A 7,978-nucleotide genomic window follows, 5' to 3' on the forward strand; every position below is an offset into this window, starting at 1 on the left:
GCCGTTGCAACGGAGGCAGGTCGCGTTGCAACGTTTGCTGGGGGCCGTTGCAACGGATGCTGGACGTGGTGCAACGGATGCTGGGGTCCGTTGCAACGGAGGCAGGGCGCGTTGCAATGTTGGCTGGGGTCGTTGCAACGGAGGTGGGGCGCCATGCATCGTTGGGCGTGGCCGTTGCACCGGAGGCAGGACGCGTTAGAGCGTTGGAAGGGGGGCCGTTGCAACGGATGCTGGACGTGGTGCAACAGATGCTGGGGTCCGTTGCAACGGAGGCAGGGCGCGTTGCAACGTTGGCTGTGGCCGTTGCAACGGAGGCAGGTCGCGTTGCAACGTTGGCTGGGGGCCGTTGCAATGGATGCTGGCGCGGAGCAACGGATGCTGGGGTCCGTTGCAACGGAGGCAGGGCGCGTTGCAACGTTGGCCGTGGCCGTTGCAACGGAGGCAGGTCGCGTTGCAACGTTAGTTGGGGGCCGTTGCAACGGATGCTGGGCGCGGTGCAACGGATGCTGGGGTCCGTTGCAACGGAGGCAGGGCGCGTTGCAACGTTGGCTGGGGTCGTTGCAACGGAGGCGGGGCGCCATGCATCGTTGGCCGTGGCCGTTGCACCGGAGGCAGGGCGCGTTGCAGCGTTGGCTGGGCACCGTTGCAACGGATGCTGGGCGCGGTGCAAAGTTGGCTGGGGTCGTTGCAACGGAGGCAGGGCGCCCTGCAACGTTGGCCGTGGCCGTTGCACCGGAGGCAGGGCGCGTTGCAGCGTTGGCTGGGGGCCGTTGCAACGGATGCTGGACGCGGTGCAACGGATGCTGGGGTCCGTTGCAACGGAGGCAGGGCGCGTTGCAACGTTGGCTGTGGCCGTTGCAACGGAGGCAGGTCGCGTTGCAACGTTGGCTGGGGGCCGTTGCAACGGATGCTGGCGCGGTGCAACGGATGCTGGGGTCCGTTGCAACGGAGGCAGGGCGCGTTGCAACGTTGGCCGTGGCCGTTGCAACGGAGGCAGGTCGCGTTGCAACGTTGGCTGGGGGCCGTTGCAACGGATGCTGGCGCGGTGCAACGGATGCTGGGCGCGGTGCAACGGATGCTGGGCGCGGTGCAACGGTGGCAGGTCGCGTTGCAACGTTGGCCGTGGCCGTTGCACCGGAGGCAGGGCGCGGTGCAACGTTGGCCGTGGCCATTGCAACGGAGGCAGGTCGCGTTGCAACGTTGGCTGGGGGCCGTTGCAACGGATGCTGGCGCGGTGCAACGGATGCTGGGCGCGGTGCAACGGATGCTGGGCGCGGTGCAACGGTGGCAGGTCGCGTTGCAACATTGGCCGTGGCCGTTGCACCGGAGGCAGGGCGCGGTGCAACGTTGGCCTGGGTCGTTGCAACGGAGGCAGGGCGGCATGCAACGTTGGCCGCGGCCGTTGCAACGGAGGCAGGGCGGCTTGCAACGGACGGTGGGCGCGTTGCAACGCATGCTGGGCGCGATGCATCGTTGGCTGCTAGCGTTGCAACGGAGGCTGGGTTTGGTGCATCGTTGGCTGGGAGCGTTGCAACGGAGGCACCGGCCGGTGCACGGCCGTTGCAACGGAGGGGCCAAATTTTCATATCTCACAATTGGCTCGTTCAATTTTCCTGAAATTTTGAGGGAACCTTGGTAATATTATTTAAAGGCTGCACAAAAAAATCCAGGTCAAAAATCGCACTTTTGCTCCGTTTTTCATTTTTTTTGATTTTCCTGCTTTTCGGGTGGGAAAAAAATCGGCAAAAAAAATCCACACGGTGTAAATTCACCAAATTTGGTGGATGGAAAGATCTTATTTTTCTAGAGATTGTCGCAAAAAACGGCGTCAAAATTCGACCTCTAGAGCAGTTTCCTCGAGTATGTCTCCTCACGGAAAATGATGTCTACCCGTGGCACTTTGGTAATGGCTCGGCAGCCTATTATAGGGGGGAGGGGTGTCGTGCTGCCAAAACTCGAGTTGCCCAAAGGCTTGCTGGGCGCAATGCCAGCAAGATGCACGATGCCTTGCCATCCCCTAGGCACACTAGCAAGCCCGTTGTGGTTGTGGTGTGCCGTCGGGGTCCCCCGCCCCGGGTCCAAGGTTGAGCACGGGCGTCGGGCTGCTGCAAACCCCGATCACCAAAGGACCAAGAAGGGAAACACGTCCATGCACGGCCCATCTAGGCACCACCTAGGGAGCATGGCGTGGTGGAGTTGTGCCTTGTGCGCCCGCGGCGTGCTCGCCCTACGTCTAGGGTCGACGCAAGACGGTGCCCGACGCGGTGTTGGTTTTGTTGTGCGTGTTGCCTAATCTAGACGGTGTGGCTGTTCGATTATCGCCCGAAGCACCTCACGCCTCGGGCTGTCCCTTGAATGTTCTTCGTTGCTTCCCCCGAACCCTTCCCAGCGGAGTTGGCTCGGCACTCCCGTATGCTTCCGCTTGCCTGCACGCTCCAAGGCGTGCGGGGGGCGGTTCGTCCGGGCGTGCTGGGTTTGCGGACCGTGGTGGCGGATGAGTGGTGTGCGGGTTGTTAGCGTGTCTGGCTCCTTGCCTCGCGCACCGAACGGCCGCGCTGAAACCCGAGTTGCCCAAAAGGCTTGCTTGGCGCAATGCGAGCAAGGTGAGATGCCCAAAGGCTTGCTGGGCGCAATGCCAGCAAGATGCATGTTGCCTAGGCACACTAGCAAGCACGTTGTGGTTGTGGTGTTGCTGCCGGGGTCACCCGCCCCCAGTCCAAGGTCGATCACGGGCGTCGGGCTCCGGCGAAACCCGATTGCCGTAGGAACAACGAGGGAAACATGCCCATGCACGGCCCATCCAGGCACCACCTAGGGATCATGGCGTGGAGGTGTTTTGCCTGTGCGCCCCCGCGAGGGGCAACGCGGCGTGCGCGGCCCAACGCTAGGCCAGGCCTGGTGTGGCGCACGACGCGGATGACCGATATCCGTGCGGCGGGTGTGCCGTGCGCCGGGGGCAACGCGACGTCCCCGTCCTATTACTTGGAGGGGACAAGTCGCGGAAGACGGCTTTCGGTTTGTGTCTACTTTGGTGGGGCATCGCGTTGTGCTCGGCCTTGCTCTAGGCTCGACCTACGACGGGTCCCGACCTGGTGTGGCTTGTTCTTGTGACTCGTTCACGTGGCTCGTTCTAGACGGTGCGGCTTTTCGGTTCTGGCCGAAGCAGGTGACGCTTCGGCCTGTCCCTCGAGTATCCTTCGTCGCCTCCTTTGAACCCTGCCCAGCGGCGTTGGCTCGGCCCTCCCGTATGCTTCCGCTTGCCTGCACGCGCCTTGGCGTGCGGGGCGCGGTTCGTCCGGGCGTGCTGGGTTTGCGAACCGTGGTGGCGGATGAGCGGTGTGTGGGTCCTGAGTGCTGTCTGGCTCGTTGCCTCGCGTAATGAACAGGCGCACCGGACTCTCTTCATGTGTCGGCTCGAGCGACGGCGCTCGTTCCACGGTTGTGCGGCTCCTGTGTTTCCTACCCCGCGGTGTGGTATCCCTGCCTTGCCCCATGATACGTAAAAATTTGATTTTCACGTACAACCGGCAAGTATACCGGGTCGTATCAAGTAATAAAACTCACAAAGAGTGAGGTCGATCCCACGGAGATTGGTAGATCAAGCAACTTTAGTTAATGGTAAATTTAGTCAAGCAAACATAGTTTTGATTTCAAGAGCATTTTGATTTTTGAACATAATTGCAAGAATTTAAATGGCAAAGAATGTAAAGAACTAGAAGATAGAAATAAAGTGCAAGTAAATGACAGAAACTTAAAGTGCAAGAAACTTAAATGACATCAAAGATAAATTGCAAGGAATTAAAGGTTGCAGAAATTTAAAGAACATAAGAGTAAATGGCAAGAAGTAAATGAACAGAATGTAAATAGCAAGAGTAGTAAATAGACAGAATGTAGAAGGGGATTGGGAGATGGGTAATCAAATAACTAGAGCAAGAGAAATGAGAATTAATGATAGAGAGGATCATTAGGGATCAGAGATGCTAGTTTTCATGAATTGATGTTAGTCAAATCTTCCTCAATCATGGGTATAAATCCATGGCAAGTGGGTGATTGAATCCCAATCTCTTGGTGATTCAATCTCTCTCAACATAACCAATTGCCACTCTCGTGATCTAATTGTTCATGAGAAGAGATGAAGCTCAAATCTAATCCAGCCACACAATTCCTATAATCTCAACCAAGGAGAGTTACATCTCACATACTAACCAAGGTATATTGATTAAAGAAATCATGAAAGGATGAACTCTAAACTGAATTATGTGACTCATTCCTCAAATTCACCACATAATTCATGTAGATTAACCCCTCTCTCGATGGTGGTTGAATCTATGAAGAGCAAGAGTTCCCTCTTTAGATCAACCACTAGAATTGAGGAGGAGAAGATGGGTTCACCAATTCATTCCAACAAACAGAGCTCCTCCCCCTAATGAAAGTGGGGTTTAGTGAGTCATTGCTCCAATTTCAACAACAATTGCCATAAATCAAAATTAAACTAAATGTAAGGGAAGAAGAAGAAGAAGAAGAATGAAGTGCTTAAAACTTGAAAATGAAGAAGAAGAATTCCAATAGAAAACCAAAGATGAGCTTTCCGGAAGAGTACCCGGAAGTACTAGCAAAAGCTAAGTAAAAGTGCTAGAAAGTATGAAAAAGTTCTAAGTGTCTAGAAGTGTAAAAAGTAAAAGTGTAAAAGTCCTCTACAAGTACATCAATCTCTTCTATTTATACTACTCTAAAATCCTTCAGAGATCTTCAATTTGGGGCTAGCAATGTGGGCTTTCTCTTTGTTGAATTCTTGGCTCAATTGGAAGTGTTGCTAGACTTGGAAAGGAAGAGTTCATTCATCATGCTTCTGGCCCATTGGCTTGGCGTTTTTGTCAATAACGTGGCCTTAATGCACGTTGGCAATGTGCATCATAATTTCCTGGAAGTGAGTTTGAGACTTGGGCGTTGCTAGCCCAAGTTGTTGCTAACAACTTGCTTTTCCTCTTCTTGGCTCTACTCTCATGCTCAATGTAGCCCAGAATTTGAGTGTCAACCTTCTGCTTAAATATGGACTACTATACATCATTGGAAAGCTCTTGATGTCTATTTTCTAATGTCACTAGAATCACCTCAATTGGACTTTCCTAGCTTAAGTTATGGTTCCTCAAAGAAGGTAAGGTCAAGCTGCCAAGTTGTTGCCAAAAACGCACCTTCACCCCCAAGTTGGCAACGTGCTCGTGCCTAGCCTCCCAAGGCAGGGGCTTGGGGCTGGCGTTGTTGCAAAACACGCCCCCTTAATGCACGTTGGCAACGTGCTCGTGCCCCCCCTCCAGGGCTCATCTCTAGCCCCCTTGAATTTCACTTCATGTTCTTGTTTTTAGGGCCTAAAGATGACTCTGATTTGGCTTCAATTTTGTGCTCCACCATAGACTATCTTATATGGTTGGAAAGCTCTGAATGTTAGCTTTCCAAAGCAACTGGAAGCACTCAATTTGGATCTCTGTAGCTCAAGATATCTTCCATTGAAGTGGACATGGTCAGGCTGCCTTGTTGGAGTTGTTGTGAACAACGCCCCATATATTCCAAGTTAGCAACGTGCATTACAATTTCCTGGCGTTGTTGATAGACACTCCTTCTCTTCAGCACGTTGGCAACGTGCTCGAGCCTTTCTCAAGGCTCCAAGTTTGCTTCCTGGCGTTGGCAATGTGCATAGCAAGGCTAATGGGCGTTGGCAACGTGCATGGCATGGCTCATGGGCGTTGGCAACGTGGTTGGTGCGGCCATTGGGCGTTGGCAACGTGGTTGGTGCGGCCATTGGGCGTTGGCAACGTTGTTGGTGCGGCCATTGGGCGTTGGCAACGTTGTTGGTGCGGCCATTGGGCGTTGGCAACTTTGTTGGTGCCATGTCTTGGCGTTGCCTTGAATAACGCCAGTGAAGTAGCACGTTGGCAACGTGCTCGAGCTTGCTTCCTATGGTGCCAAAGTTGCTTGGTTGTGTGGCGTTGGCAACGCCCATCTTGAGTTGGCAACGCCAGCTACTTTTCTTCCAGGGCCAAGCTTGATTGTGTGGCGTTGTTAGCCTGCGTTGTCCTCAAACACGCCCCTCATCTCTAGGCTGGCAACGTGCTCGAGGCTCCAAATTAGCTCCCCAAGATTGCTTGGGTGGGCGTTGGCAACGCCCATTTAGAGTTGGCAACGCCAGCTCTTCCTCCAGGGCCAAGTTCCTTGTGTGTGGCGTTGGCAACGCCCTTCTCAAGTTGGCAACGCCAGCTTCTCTTCCTCCAGGGCCAAGTTCCTTGTGTGTGGCGTTGGCAACGCCCTTCTCAAGTTGGCAACGCCAACTTTGCTTCCAAGGCATCCTGGCGTTATCCATAAAAACGCCCCCTAATCCCAAGTTGGCAACGCCAACTCCTCTTCCTGGCGTTGGCAAGAACAACGCCCATTATATCCAAGTTGGCAACGCCAACTTCTTGCCCAGCTTGCATCATTCTTGCTTCCATGCTTCCTTGTTTCATCACCTATCATCAACAAGGGAAATAGCTTCAAAGTCTTACCAATTCATGCAATAAATTTCATGAGATTCATTCATACTCATTCATATATGCATTCCTTAAATCATTTGCATGAATTTGGCTAGAATCAACATATTCCTTGGTATTCTCATGCATGGAAACAAAACTCATAAAAGGACTTGTTTATTTAGAGAAAATAAGTGAAATTAAGCTAAAACTAACTAAACTAACTAACTAATAAAGCAAATATGCACTTGCATCACAACACCAAACTTAAAGTATTGCTTGTCCTCAAGCAAAATATAAAGGACTTTGTCACAAGAATTTAAGATATAAGACTTGAATGTTTTTCCAGAGAAGAATTTTTTTCATTGAACATGTCATCCTCATTTGTGTGATCATTAATTTATTGTAATTGAACACAACTATTCAACTTTTTTCAATTAAAATGCTTGCTTCAATACTAAATTGGTTAACTTCACTAGACTTCTTTTATACCTTAGCACATGACCCTTGAACCATTCTTTCCTTGATGGTTCTCTTCTTTTTTTTTCTTTTTTTTTTATTTCAAATGAGCTCGAAATCTTGTCTTAAGGCGGCTCTTTAGCATAAGCTTTCAATCAACAATCCCAAACCAGTTGGTTCAAGTTGTTAAGTGTTGAGACACTCTTAAAGATTTACTAACTCAAGCCTCTTTCCTTAACACATTCAGTCACAGGCATATAACATTAAAATTTTGTTTGGATAGTGGTGTCCAGCACCTCTTTGGGTTGCTAAATGTTCTGTTATAGAGCTACTCTTGATTGTGGGTTTTCAATCGATAATCCCGAGTTAGTTAACTCAAGTTACCGGGTGATGAAGCACCCCTCAGATTTACTAGCCCAAGTATGTCTCTTAACATCAATCACCACAGACACATATCCAAATTATGTCATTGATGCCTAGCTTTTCAGTCTTTGTATTCTATTTTCTTTATTGTCAAGGTTATTTGTGCTTTTACTGATAAAGTCTTTGTGATCCTTAACTAAACTAGTCCTGTATAAGCAAGCATTCTTTTGAGTTTCTTGAACATTGCTTCTTTCACAATAAATATACTAGCACTTTGCTTATGGGACAACATGATTCTTTTCAAGCTAGAATTCTCTCTGTTCTTGCATCAAACTACATCTTTTATTCCAATGACAAGTAAAAGTACTAAAGACAAGCAACCATTCCAAATCTGTGAGTGGTGATGCATGGAATGGGCAACATAAAAGACAATGCTTCAAAAAGAAAATGCATCCTAGAAGGTATACCATATTTCAGACATACATCTTCTTTATTTAATAAAACATAAAGAAAAACATAGGAACTTCACCACCTTTAGTCTTCATGTCCCTTTTCCTTTGCTTGATTCTCCTTGCTTTCCTTTGCCTTTTGGATCTTCTTTCTTTTTCTTTCTCAGCTCTCCTTGTTGTTTTGTTGTTGAATCTCCCTTTGGATCT

This window comes from Arachis stenosperma, chromosome 10 (assembly GCF_014773155.1).
Source record: "Arachis stenosperma cultivar V10309 chromosome 10, arast.V10309.gnm1.PFL2, whole genome shotgun sequence".
Lineage (NCBI taxonomy): Eukaryota > Viridiplantae > Streptophyta > Magnoliopsida > Fabales > Fabaceae > Arachis > Arachis stenosperma.